Source organism: Silene latifolia, chromosome X (genome assembly GCF_048544455.1).
Source record: "Silene latifolia isolate original U9 population chromosome X, ASM4854445v1, whole genome shotgun sequence".
In the NCBI taxonomy this organism is placed as follows: domain Eukaryota; kingdom Viridiplantae; phylum Streptophyta; class Magnoliopsida; order Caryophyllales; family Caryophyllaceae; genus Silene; species Silene latifolia.
In genome coordinates, this window is record NC_133537.1 from 63,452,220 (window position 1) to 63,467,494 (window position 15,275).

Sequence of the window (15,275 nt, forward strand, 5' to 3'; positions counted from 1 at the left end):
TTGTGAGGAGAGGAGGAATGTAGTTCCCATCTATGTAGGTGCGAACTGCCTTCGTTCTCGCCCCTCTGTCATCTCCTTTGGCATCCTTGGTTCCAGCTTGATTGATAATGGTTGCACCCTGTCCTTTGACAGCTCCTTTCTTGCCTTCATCTGTACCTGCAGTAAGGACAACAGACGAATTTTTCTCCTTTTTGCTCTCAGTGTGAGGCGGAGGGTTAGCAATAACAACAAGATCCTCCAAATTATCATCTGGAGTGTCAATAATAGGGTCAACAGAAGAGAGGGCATTGCAAGGCTGAGCTTGTATGGGAGCCCTCCGGAATTTGGACTGATGAAAAATCAGTTCCTCATCCCCTACCTGAAATGTCAAAGTCTTCCCACTGACATCTATCACTGCACGGGCAGTAGACAAAAATGGTCTCCCTAAAATGATAGGGGTGTGCACATCTTCGGGGATATCTAGGACGACAAAATCGACGGGAATAAAGAACTTCCCGATCCGAACAGGTACGTCTTCCGCTACACCTAGTGGCCGTGATAAACTACGGTCGGCCATCTGGACAGTCATGTTGGTGCAACTTAGTTTTGTCACACCAAGTCTCTTAGCTAGAGACAAAGGTAGAACACTTACACTAGCGCCTAAATCGCATAGTGCATTATCAATCAATTGCATACCTATGTGACAAGGGATCGAAAAACTACCCGGGTCTGATTGCTTAATAGGTAGCTTATTTTGAGATAGGGTTGACCCCATCTCAGTCAAAGCTACGGTCTCATTATCATTAATGGTCCTCTTACGTGCTAAAATCTCTTTCATAAATTTCAAGTAAGAAGGTACCTTAGTCGCAATTGATGTGGCACGGAAACTTCCAAACTCTTCAAAAGCTCAACAAATTTGCTAAATCTGTTGATTAATCTTGGTATTCTGCAGCCGCCTCGGGAAGGGAAAACGAATGGTGGAATCTCGAGTCCCTTGTTTCTTGCCTCCAAAGTGTCTTCCGGAGCAAGTTCAGTATCCTTCGGACGCTTCTTACCTCTCGAACGAGGCCTTTTCGTAATTCATCGCTTATACGAGCACTAGCAGCTCTCGAATAAGCTTCCCGTCATCAATATCACTCGATCGAGCAATGTGGTCACTCGATCGAACACCTTCTTCAGCAACTTCAGTCGATCGAGCAACATTCCCACTCGATCGACCATCTTCGACTTCGATTCACTCGATCGAGCGGAAGGACTACTCGATCGACTGATTCTTCACCATTTCCACTCGATCGAACACCTAATTTCAGTCGATCGAGTAATCGCTTTGTCGTGAGCCCCTTCTTCTTTGTGAACACTGTTCATCATCGATTTGACTATTTCGTGTCCGATTTCTTCATTTCGGTCCCTCATAAGAAAGACCGCTTCTCAACTCTATCAAATGTACCGTCTCGTTTGGGTTCTTCTCATTTTGAGTCAGTAAATGACCGCTTCCTCGAGGATTGATTCGCGGCGAGTTGGGCAACTTGAGTCTCAAGTGCCTTTATGGTCGCGTCTCTCTGTTGATCACTTGTGCTTCTTTGTTGATCACTCGCATGAAGCTGCTTTGTAATGGCTTGCATCATAGACTTCAACTCGCCCATTTCACTCACCCCACTTGAAGATGAACCGTGGTTAGGAGGGTTAAAAGACGGAGGCTTCTGATAGCCTTGTTGCTTCTGGTGTGGTGGAATATAGGGCTGCTTCGCGATTTGGAGGAGCGGTGGGATTGAGTACGTTGTTCGATTACTCCACCTCAAATTGGGGTGGATATTCTGCTCGTAATGAGTGTTGTTTTGCCCGTAATGTTGAAAGGCAAAGCACATTGCTCATAAGGACTAGGACAATAATCAGCGACATGTCCATCTACCCCACATCTCGCATGCACGAAAGGACCGTCTGTCATGGCATTAACCTGGTACATCCCTGGCTTGAGAGCTCCCCCTAGTTCATACTTGTCGAACCTAGCAAGAAGGGCTTCTAATGCGGCATCGAAGAGGATTCAGCAGCTCTCCTTTGGTTTCCCCTTGAATTCCCGTATTCAGCCCTATGAGTGGCTAAATCATCTATGATTTTCCATCCTTTCGTCGGCCCTAAGTTGTCAGAAAATCGACCGTTGGCTGCCGCATCTAATATAGCCCTCTGATCATCATATAAACCATTGTAAAAATGGTTGCACAGACTCCATCTTTCGAAACCGTGGTGCGGTATGGTTCGCACTAGTTTCTTAAATCGAAGCCATGCCTCGTGGAAGTTCTCGTCGGGCCCTTGTTTGAAACTTGTTATCCGAGCTCGATGGCGATAGTTCTCGAGGCAAGAAATACTTCTTATAAAACGCCAATGCTAGCGAATTCCAATCTGTTATGCCGTGAGCGACTTTGTCTAAATCCCTGTACCACTCCCTTGCAAAGATCGCGGAGTGAGAAAATGAACATAGTTTCTTTGATCGATCATTTGTCACGCCGGGGGGAGGTATGGAGCAGCGATAATCAATGAAGGTCTCCATATCCGAGTTGCGTCTTGATTGCAGCTCCCGAACTCGATTCTTCTCGACCATATTGATGTATGCGAGGCTTGGGCTCGAACTTCCTAGCATCTCCGGCATTCGAACCCTTTATAAAGATTGTCAGCAGTGGGCTCGGAGTGACTAGCAATGGTAGCTTCCTCGGCCATTTCGGGAAATTCTGGGAAAGTGATAGACTCAAGTGATGAATTGGAAACTGGAGAAGATGGTGGATTGTCTTCGAAAAGCTCGTTCTCGTAAAAGTTACCACGAGAATCGGGCTCTTCCTCTACTGTTGCTCTTGAAATAGTCTCCTTTTACGCGCAGAGATCTCTCAATCTCGGGATCAAAAGGTAGTAGTGGACCACCCCGCGACTGCGCGCATAAGACGAAACTAAAGACAAGATATGAGAATAGTTTAAGGAACGATGTTCCTTAAACTAAAAGGAGAATTAAAAATAAAACAGCTAGTAAATTTAACAATTGCCTCCCTGGCAACGGCGCCAAAATTTGACACGTCTGTCGCGTACCTGTCAAAAATAAAACCTAACGGTCTCAACTAAAAATGTAGTAGAGGCAGTCGAGTATCGAATCCTCAGGGAGGTAATGCAACTACAGCTATCTATTTCTAATCCTACGATAACAATGGGGGTTGATTGAATTTTTGGTTTCTAAACTACGGAGTTGAAGGAAAGAGAGATAAGGCAGAGAGCAGTAAAGGCAATAAAATGATTTTAAACTATCAATAAGAGAGGGACATGCCGGGAATTCGGTTCACTACGGTAGTTCAACAACTTAGCAGTAAATGACTCAGACGAACTAATGCGAGACGGATATTAGAAGGTCCTTTCGGTCCACTTCCCACCCTAAAATACCACTAACTTAACTTTCGTCCTCATTAGGGTAGTCTACTGTTTATAGCAGGCCTATTTAATCCAATCTTTCGATCCAGGATTAATTGTAGCCAGATTAATGGGTGACATAGAAGCGTGCACTCAACTAGGTCGGTAATTACAGTTATATTGCTATAGTGACAGGATCTCTTAGTCAATTCGTCTAATTCATTCACTATGTCGTCATTATTCTACCGCAGATCCCCTAATCCCAACATGAAAGGGTTTAGCTACTCATATTCATGATTAATCTAACAGCAAACAAGATTCCAGCAGAAGACATGACGAAATAACAATAAAGCGCAATAATAATAAAACTAGGGCAGAAGAATAAATAAGAGCGACAAGAAATTAATGCAACGAAAGGTTAATTATTATTAAGAGAAGAGAGAATTACAATCCAAGCAAAATCCGGCGTAAAGAACTCGTAATCCGAGTGAAGCAAATCCGAAAACGAAAGTAACAGTAGGTTTCTAATGTAAAACTTAGAGAGTAAAAGAGATAGTAAAGGAGTAAGTAAAAAGATGCCTAATTAACCTAGTAAACATAGGTTAAATAGGAAACAAAGCAATGTTTAGCGAAAATTAAACACACGGACTGAAGCAAAGCCCATGCCCGTGAAAAACCCCTCGATCGAGTGGATTAAACCACTCGATCGACCATCATCTCAGCAGGAGTCCCTCGATCGACCAGCAGGGCACTCGATCGAGGACTTGGTCATGTGCATCCTACTCGATCGAGGAAGGAGCCTCTCGATCGAGCCTCAGGGAGCCTAGGAACCCTTCGATCGTCCTCCAAACAGCTCGATAGACCACTTGGATCTTCAATTCAGCTTACGTCTTCACTCAAATACCTCGTAATGCGTGCAACGACACTTCCAAGTGCAACATCTCACTCTGGGACAATCCCGTCTCCTCTAAATGCATACAAAAAAAGGACAGAAAAGAGCATGGTTCCGCTACTTTCGCGATCATTCCTACAAAAAGGACAAAATACACCAAAGTAGCCAATTCGGGGCAAAATACTATAAAAATAGTAGAGAAATGCATAGAAATACGTGCTGAAATAGGCCAAAAAGACTATACATTAGGCACGTATCAAAGACCTCAAACAAATGGCGCGGTAGAGGCAGCTAACAAGAATGTCGTCACAATCCTCAAGAAAATGATCTACAATTATCACGATTGGCCCAGTAAGATACCATTCGCATTGTGGGGTTATCGCACATCAGTTAGGATGCCCACTGGGGCTACTCCTTTCTATTTGACTTAATGCATGGAAGCTGTACAACCAGTTGAACTAGAAATCCCGTTCTTACACATTCTGCTTGAAAGTCAAATTCCAAAAGCTGATTAGAAGAGGGATAGATATGAAGAACTCATCCTCTTGGATGAACGAAGGTTGTGCGCATTGCATAATGTGCAAACATATCAGGCACGTATCAAACGAGCCTTCAATAAACGGGTTAAACCCAGGAACATCAAAGAAGGAGACTTGGTGCTCAAATCAGTCAGAGCTCTACTACCTGTCGATCCACGTGGAAAGTTTAAACTCAACTGGGCCGGATCTTTCTTAGTCAAGTCCATACTCTCGGGGGTGCGGTTAGGATTACAGACCTAGATGGGAATGAATTTGCTAACCCAACTAACCTCGACCAACTGAAACGATATTATGCCTATTGTAGCACAAGAAATGCACCTCGCGTAACACCCACGTGCCGCTCTTGCGATACGAAATAAAAATGGCCCTTGGCCCGCTGAAATAAAGCTCATGCATTCTGACACTTCGATATCCTCATATCATCAAATAAATTGAGTTGTATTTTAGGAATAAGTAAAGCTCCTGCTTATTTTCTTGTTCGCACAAGCTCTTGCTTAGAACAATTATTCTTTTACATTTATTCGAACTACGCACAAGGGTTTGATTTAATTTTTTAAATGAATAAGTAGGCAATCCTTCACAGGATACAACCCATTATTTTAAATGTAAATAGGAAGACATTTGCATTTGCATTTGAAATTCGACAAGAATAATAAGAGAAAAATCACAATAGTTTCTTAACTAATAAATCTTTTATTCATTTGTTCCATAAATAATAATAACATGCCACTTAATATAAAATGCTGAAAATAAATGCTAGGCTAGGATTCTAAAAACCCCGCCGTTTATTACAAATAATAATAATAATAAATAGTACTACGACTAAGGCTACTCTTCCATCTTCCCTTTTCCTTTGTCATTTCTATCATATTTCTTGTCTCGACCACGAGTCGGGCGCTCTTGCGCTATCTCCGACCTAATTACCAAAGGTCTCTCTCGCGGTCTAGCCTTACCATTTCGATCCACCACTATCTCTGCGGCACGAGCAGTCTTCGGTTTCTTCGACGGTTGAACAACTCGGAACCCGGCCTCTTCCTCCTCCTCAGTCAAATATTTCTGGTTCTCCTTTGCTACCTTGTGAATCTTGTAGTCAACAGGCTCGTGCTTCCTCAATTTATCACGCTCTTCAGAAGTAGTTGCCTTCCTCCATTGCAAGTACGAATCAGATACCCATAAGGAGCCAATTGGAGAGAGTATGAACCACATGTTCCTCTGAGCCCACTTGAGTGCCCACTCTCGATGAGACTCTGTAGTGTGTGCTAATGCAGCCTGAGGAACAATGTCAAGCTTCGGGATCTTCTGCTTAAGGCCCACTTGCCTCATCAATCTCTCTGAGAAGATACAAATCATGAATTCCAAGCCCGGGATGCGAACTGACCGAGTCGGGTCTAAAGATGAAACTTGATGCGATCCCGCTAAGTGTTCACAAATTGAGATGTGGTCGTTGGTCACGGTCGAATCAAAACACAATTTATAGCTCAACAAGCAACTCTACAATTAGTAAAGAGGCAAGTAAAGGTCGGATCCCAAGGGACGGGAGTTGAAATGAGATTTCTATTGTAACTAGTGGTGTCTAAGGGATGTCACAAATTGGGTTGATGTAGAAGGTTACTAAACTAGAATAACAATGAAAATAAACAAGCAAAATGAATTAAAGGGGGTGTAAACAATTGATTAAAGGCACTAGGGTGTCATGGGGTCATAGGGGAATCATGGGATATGATCATACAAACATGTTCTCAAATTATAAGCAAGCAATTATTGTTGTGATGGATTGAGTTGGGTTATATCTTACAATCCTAGGAAAGTTTGGGTCCCGGAGCCGAATCGATTAGATTGTACAACACCTACAAGTCGACTTAATCTTCCCTACTCAACAACATGCATGGTCTAATGAGACTCGAGTTGGGTTATGTCTTACAAGTCTCATTGAAAAGATAGGAGATGATAGTAAATGCAAGGATTCATAGGCTTAGCATTTCATCAAATATAACATGTGCATGAGTTGAGATCAAAACAAGCAAGCAAATAAAACATGAAAGCATATTAATTTAAGCATGAATCATTCCCCATGTTGGTTTCCCCTAATCACCCATTAACCCTAGCTAAGAGACTACTCACTCATTATCATGTTGATCATGCTAGCAAGGTTGTCAATCATACTAACAATATGAAACATGATGAATAAATGAAAGTAATTAACAATAATTAAAAAGAGATTAAGAGATTATACCTACTAATGATTCCAATAATAAAGCAAGAATAATAGAAGTACTTGAATGCTAGATTGAGAGGTTGTCAATCTCCCAATAATAACCCAAATAATCTTCAATTACCCAAAATAAAGGATGAACAAAAGAGAGATTAAAGAACTAAAACTTGGATTAAAACTTGATTAATACTTGATTACAATATTAAAGAGAGATTTGATTGATATTAACTACACTAATTATTGATAAGAAGAACATGCTCCTCTAATTAGCCTAATGGAGTATTTATAGTGAAAATTAGGAAGGATGCATTAGGGTTAACTAAGGGCTAAACTAGTAATTACACTTTTTAAGTTGAGCAAGGAGGACCCGGTATTTTTCGAGAGAAGGGCTTCTCTTTTCGTAGCTTGAAGAAGACAAACCGTGCTGTGAAGGAATCCGGGCGGATTCAGGTCGGGACGGCCGGATTTGGGCGATGGAATCCGAGCGGATTCTGGGGAATCCGGGCGGATTGCTGAGGGGGAATCCGAGCGGATTCAGCCGGGACGCTCGGATTGTGCGAGGAAGGAGGCCGGACGGGCGGATTGTTGACAATCCGCTCGGATTGTCGATCAAGATAGTAACTTCTTCTTTTCTTCCCTTTTCTTCATAAATTCCTTGGGGATTTCCTTGGGGACTCAAGGATCTTTCCTCAACATTGCTCTTCTACTATGATATGTACAAAGGCCTTCTAATCTTGTCTCTCCTTGATGCTTGGTCATTGAATTCGATCAATTTAGTCTCGTTTTGCCATGAAAATGCAAGATTCTTACTCCTTTCCTACCAAGGGATCAAAATCTCAAAGAATATGCAAAACAAAGAACTAAAGATAAGAAATGACCCAAATAAGCACTAAAAGCATGGAAACAAGGCTAATTCCGGGGGCTAAATATGCGCCAATTATGGTCACATCAAATATCCCCAAACCGAACCTTTGCTCGTCCCGAGTAAAGAGGTGACAAAGACTAGGACTAATACTAACCTATCCTAATAATATAGCCGATATGAGACAATTAGCGGGTCTCACTCCGCCCCTTCAACTCACAACAAGACAACCATGAGGTAGGATGCCTTCTTGCAAGGCAAGGTGGGTCTTGCCAAAATGGCGACACATCCAAACATTAAGCACACAAAAACACATAATGGATGCATCTACAAAAAGAATAGCCACTCCCTCATCAAGTGGCGGAAATTATCTACAAGGGAAGCAATTCAAGGGTACACAATCCTTCATAGATGCAATTTGTTCAAACTACTAGGCCAAGAAGGATACCAATAAATCACCTCCAAAATGTGTCAAGCTAAGGTACCTTTGTCCCCAATCGTTAAATGCTTTTGTCAAGAATAGACTCCCTATGGTGTTAGAAACACTGGAGGATCGCGGAATTCCCCCTCTTGCCTAGACAAGAAGAAGGGTCGTCCCCTCTCTACCATGCACAAAAATAGATATGATGGATAAAGGGATCAATAGATATTTGAGTTTCACTTTTGGGAGTTTGCTTTTGTTTTTGTTTTTCCCCCCAATTTCTTGTGGCATTTGACATTTGAGAACACTTTCTTTGCCATTTCTTTTTGATTTTTGGCATTTCAATACTTGACAACTTTTTTCCATTTCTTTTTGAACATTTTCAAAGTCACGCCAATTAGTAACGAGGGTGCCTTGTATTTGAAGCTTAGGAGTTCTATTTTTGCTCCTCTTTTCATTTGATGCATTTTTGCAAACTTTCTTTCACTTTTCCTTTCATTGAACTCAAATTAATTTCTTTTTGTGCCCATTCCCTTTTGTTGACAAAAATGTGGTAGAACATGGATGATGGATGTATGGGTGCATGGTTTCAAGGGTCACCTTGGAATAAACGGTAGCCAAGGAGTTATCACACCACAAGGTACTCTTGACTAGGCCTTAATCCATGGGTCAAAGGATACTAGCATGACACATCCTAGGGTGTTTTACAAGTATTCTAACAAGCAAAGTCTTAAGAATAAAAAGCATCTACTAGGGCCTATATACACTAGTCAAGCTTCCCAAGTAGACGGTTTCGCAAAATTTTCTAACATGCAAACTACATGCCATGATGCAACTAACATATAAACATCCTAATGCATATGATTCTACCAACTAATATGACATATAATCTAAATGCAAGTCCTAGATTCACATTGTTATACCACATCAATCAAAATAAAGCCACATAGTCATTAACATAAAGAGGAAAAAGGAGATTGGAAAGATCATACCATGCGGTCTTCAATATCCTCATGTCTCGGATGTGGCGTAGTCAATCAATGTGAACAAGGATAAAACAAACACAATATATACAAGACAATATATACAAAGGAAATGAACTTGTTTTTGGGTTTTTCAATTTTTTCAATTTTTATGGGTTTTTTGAATAAGAGTTAAATGTTAGAATTCCAATCCCCACACTAATATGGGCATTGTCCTCAATGGCCAAAATGATGGAAATTATGCAAAGATGATGTATGATTTCTATACTAAATGCAATCTATACTAAGCTACACTACATAATGCATGGTTTTTGTTATGACGGAGAGGATAATTTAGATTACCTCCCGTTGCTTATGCATTAACTTCCCCAAACCGAGTAAGACACTATTGCTAATGTCCAAGGATGGGTATAGTTTATGCACACACTATGCTATGCATGAAACTAATTTTGTCATTTTGGATTTTACAAATGGGAACAATAAAATAAGAACACCTCAATGGTACCGAGGTGTGAGTCCTTTGATGTTGCTAGGACTACTCCAACAATGATCAAAATTAAATAAAATACAAAGAGATATAGACAAACCATGGGAGTGTAGGAGTCTCCAAGGCTTGCTAGTCTTCCATCATGCTATCATCATCACCACTTCCCTCATGAGAAGTGGTCACATTGCCACTTTCTTTGTCATTTGCTTCTTCACTTTCTTCCTCATCTTGCTCATCATCATCTTCACCATTTCTTTCTTCTTCCATTGCTTCTTCCTCAATATTATCATCAACTTCTTCATCATTTCCAACAACCTCATTGTCTCCCACCACGTCCCTAGATGCACCCGGAAATAAGACTTCTCTATCCGCCCAACTAGGCAAAGGACAAGATGGATCAAGGAGTCCTTGCCTAGCTAGATGTAGGAGGGGTGGATATTGAGCCAAATACGCATTTTTCCGATCTTCATGGGCTTGCTTGTGCATTGCTTGCATGAGAAGAGTCACATAGTCTTTCCCAATTTCAATTCCTTCCGGCTTGAACTCTTCATACTTAAAGGGGTAAGGTGGTATGACAATGGAAGAGGAGGGGGTTTCAAGATCACCATTTTGTTGTTGAATGATATACTCGGCTTCTTCGGAAAGGGGAAGTAGATAATTGGTCCGGTGGACGCTTAGGCGACAAATCTTCGAGGGCAAGGTGAACGATCTAGCTTCACTAGTTAACCATCCATATTTAGTGTCAAGGGGGTTATGGGCAACCCACTTGAACTTGTGAATCATAATATGCATATCAATAAGATGGCCACCTTCCTTTGCTTTGTACTTCTTATCCTTATTGAAATTAGGATCAAAGTGCTTAGCTAGGACCGTGACTAGGCCGCCATTGACAATAACGGTCGTGCCCTTCTTCCCATTATCAACATTAAGCCATCTATCTACCAAGAGCCTCAAAGAATTGTTAGGCTTGGTGTGAATTCTTACGATATTCAAAGCCGATTCAAGGAGAATAAAATCAAGTCTTGTGAAATGATTGGTGTCTTTCCTAGCAATTATGGTATTTCCCACAACCTTGTGCCATACTCTTATGCCCGGATGATGGACCAAAAGAGCACGACATGCATGAAAATCCTCAAATTTCTTCCCGGAGATTGCCTCCCAAAGAGGCTCGGGGTCATACTTTCCATAATGCTTAAGATAACTCGATTCATCACTAAGACCCAAAATTTCACCTAATTCCGTAAAGGTAATGCGTCTACTAACATTAGCTAGACGAAACTCGAGATTTTCTCTATTCTCAACTTTGGTGACTTTCAAAGAACTTAAAAATTCCAAGACAAGGGAGGGGGTATGTCAATTCCTTTGTTTCAAACAATTTCTTCAACCCCATGGCTTTGAAAAAGGCTTTTGTTTGTTCAAGAACACCCAATTTTTCCAAGGTATCCTCACATATGAATTTGGTGGATTGAATAGATTTCATAGCAAACTTGACAAAGGTATTTCTATGGGTATCGGAAATAAAAGTTACCTCTGGATAATGCAAAAGTTGATTAATTACCGGAGTAGAAGATGTTGATGGTCCCATAGAAGGTTGTTGTTGTTGCACTTCCAAGTTTGGTGTTGCCACCACCATAGCCAAAGCTTTCTTTGTTTGAAGAGCCTTTTGCCTTTGTGAGAGTGCCTTAGCCTTTGGTGCCTTTGTTGCCTTTGTTGCTCCCTTAGTCCTTGCCATTGATGAGCTTAACCAAGAAAAGAGTGAAAAATCTTCAATTTGTAGTATGCCCAAATCGATTTGAAGGTGAAAGGCTTTGCCTTTATGAAAACAAAAATCGACTCAAAGGTTGAAGATTTTGTTCTTGGTTTTGATTTTTGTTGAAGAAGGAGTGATTAAATTGTTGTTGGAAGGATGGTTTGATTTGATTTTGGTGAATGTTGTTGAGGGTTTTTGTTTTTATGATGGAGAGGATGAGGGTTTTGATGTTGTGGGTAGTGTTTATGAATGAATGAATGAATGAATGAAGGTGGGAGGGGTTTTAAAGAGACCGAAAATTTCAAAACTGCAGGGGTAATCCATGCGGATTAGGCTTAATCCGTGCGGAATCTGCTTCTTCTACCTTTGCAAAAATTCGCCTAAAGACGGGCGGATTTGGTACAATCCGCTCGGATTTGCTGAACACGGGACGGGCGGATTTGCTCAAGGACGGACGGATTTCTATCCAGAGAAATTTGCTTATTTTCCTCAGCTGCAAAGACGGGCGTCTTTCTCACAAGACGGACGGATTCTTCAGACGGGCGGATTTCAGAGAAATCCGCTCGGATTCTTTTGATCAAGAAAATTTCAAAATTCAGCTTAGTTCAAGACGGGCGTCTTTTCTGCAGGACACTCGGATTGCATAAGACGGGCGGATTCTTGGGAATCCGCTCGGATTCTTCCCCTATGTACACGGATTCAGTTCCACCCGTGCACAGCGCATTCCCTTTATCATTCTTCCATTCTTTCTTTCAAGTCTTGTGTTCTTCATTGTGGGGGCACTACTAAGGCATGGATAGCCTAGGCAATTGCCATCCCCACACTAAGGTAAAGCACTACACATCAATTGAAATTGTTAGTCCCTCCCTCACTTCTCTCTTACATGACAATTATTTTGATCAAAGTAAATACAAATCCAAAAATGACAAAAATGCAATACAAGAATTGAAATGCAAGTTAGGGAGTTAGAAATATTTACAAGTGGTGGTTTAGGGAGGACTCCACCAAACTCTCATTCTCGATAAGATGTCAATGGGGCATGTTCAAGGTGTTGTTGATGTTGCTCAACACCTTGAAGAAGTAATCAAAAGCTTGTTCATTATTATGGTAGAGGTCCTCAATAGACCGTGGCCCTTGTTGTTGATCATGATCGATGGCATGCCCAATGTAGGGATTAAAAATCCCTTCAAATTCGTCGTCCCAAAGACCACAAACTTCATTGAGTTGATCATTGAAAATTTCTTGCTTAGATGGAGACAACTCTCCCAATTTCTTCTCTTGGCCAATGAGGCCATCCTCTTCTTCCTTGGTTGATTTTGATGAGCTTTGCAAGCTCTCCTTGTTACTATTCACTTGCTCTTTGAATGGAGCATCTTCAATTTTCTTCCTCCATTAGAGTTCCGATTTCTTCCTTTCATCTTTTCGGCTATAATGATCAATCATGAAACATGGCTCATGCAAACGAGGAGCTCTCATAGTCTTGTCAAGATTAAAAGTTATGCTTTCATCTCCCACTTCTAGAGTGAGCTCACCATGTTTCACATCAATCACCGCACCGGCGGTGTGTAGGAAAGGTCTTCCTAGGATGATTGGAATGTTGGAATCTTCCTCCATATAAACAATGACAAAGTCCACCGGGATGAAAAACTTCCCAATTCGCACGGGGACATCTTCCCATATCCCTAACGGTGTCTTCGTCGATCTATCGGCCATTTGGAGTGTGATGTTGGTGCATTTAAGCTCTCCCATTCCCAACCTTTTACTCACCGAGTACGGCATGACACTCACACTAGCCCCTAGATCACATAGGGCTTTGTTGATCGTCGTGTCGCCAATGGTACACGGTATTGAGAAGCTTCCCGGATCCTTTAACTTTGGAGGTGAACTCCCTTGAAGTATTGCACTACTCACCTTAGTGAAGGCGATAGTCTCAAGTTTCCGAATCGACTTCTTCTTTGTGAGGATATCTTTCATGTACTTCGCATAGGCCGGAACGTGGTTGATTAATTCCGTGAAAGGAATTGAGACTTCTAAATTCTTCACAATTTCCATGAACTTTCCAAGTTGATCATCAAATTTGGGCTTGGCTTGACGACTTGGAAAAGGAAGTCTAATCACAATGGGCTCCTTCTCTTTGGCCTTGTCTTCATTTTTCTTTGAACTTTCTTCTTTTGATGATTCTCCATCTTTGGAGTTTTGCACAATTTCTTCCTTTTCACTAGCTTCCACAACTTCATCCTCAACTTGCTTCATACCTTGTACCACTTCTCAAGTGAATGGCACTAACCGTTTCATGTCTAGGGGGATTACTTTGAGGTGGTAATTGCCCCTTTTGTCTTTGTGAGCTTGAAGATGCTAGTTGAGTCAATTGTGTTTCCAACATCTTGGTGTGAGCTAGAATGTTGTTGATGGTGGTTTCTTTTGCTTGGCTATCTTTTTGCATTTGGGTGAAAAATTCTTGTTGATTCTTTTGCATTTGGAGGACCGCTTTTTGGACATCAAAACCTTGGTCATTTTGGTGATTGTATGGATTTTGATTTTGGTAACCTTGGTTTTGATTGTAAAAGGGTCTTTGATTTTGGTTTCTCATGGGTGGTGGAGTGTATGTTGTTTGAGGGTTTTGAACATTTTGGCTTTTGTATGAGAGATTTGGATGGAACTTGGTGTTTTCATTGTAAAAATTTGAATAAGGGGTACCACTTTTATATGCTTGGAAAGCATTCACTTGTTCGGTTGTTCCCATACACTCACTTGGGTCATGACCCAAAGTTCCACAATTCTCACATATCCCACTCGAGATTGATGAGGATGCCGTCATGGCATTGACATGATGCTTCGATGATTTTGAGTTTTCCTCAAGTCTAGCCATAGCTTGTTCAAACTTCAAGTTGATTGTATCGATATGGGAGCTTAGTTGGGCACCTAATTGAGTAACAGCGTCCACTTCATACTTTCCTCCTCTAGTAGCCTTGCGAGGCCTACTATATTGTGAATTGTGGATTGCCATCTCTTCAATTTTGCTCCAAGTTTGGTTGTCATCAACCTCGGTGAACATCCCATTCGATCCCATATTGAGAATGTTCCTAGAATCTTCATATAAACCATTCCAAAATTGTTGCACCAAAAACCATTCGCTAAGTCCATGGTGAGGACATGAGCGACAAATTCCTTGAACCGCTCCCAAGCTTCATACAAAGACTCTTCATCCCTTTGCTTAAAACCCGTAATTTGAGCTCTTAGCATGTTGGTCTTTTCCGGTGGGTAGAATTTTTTGTAGAAAGCTAGAGCCAACTTCTTCCAAGAATCTATTCCAAGGGTGGCCTTATCAAGGCCCTTCAACCATTGCTTTGCGGTGCCGATTAAGGAAAAAGGAAATAAGACCCATCTAATTTGGTCTTGAGTCACGCCCGTTTGAGAGATAGCATCACAATAATCGCAAAAGGTTTCCATATGAGAATGAGGGTCCTCACTAGGCATTCCCCCGAATTGGCTCCTCTCAACTAGTTGGATGAAGGCGGACTTGGCAATAAAATTTCCGGTGAGATGTTGCGGTGTAGGAGTACCATTTGGTAGATTCTCCTCGGTGGGTACGGAGTGTGACGAGAATTTTGGCATTGTAGGTGGATTTTGTGGGGTATTGTGTAATGGGTTTTCTTCTCCTTCTATTGCGAAAGGATTGACAAACTCACTAGTGGGTTGAACAACTTCACTAACACCTCTCAAATTCCTCCTAACAAGTCTCCTATTGTTCGTCAAGGTTCTTTCG

General features: G+C 41.5%; 1 non-coding gene across 1 annotated transcript; it reads left to right on the plus strand.

The window, feature by feature from the left end:
• The first annotated feature begins 14,646 nt into the window (after positions 1-14,646).
• LOC141624389 (small nucleolar RNA R71) lies at positions 14,647-14,752 on the plus strand. The gene has a single exon (XR_012534196.1). It is a non-coding gene; the product is annotated as a small nucleolar RNA R71 (small nucleolar RNA).
• The last annotated feature ends 523 nt before the right edge of the window (positions 14,753-15,275 follow it).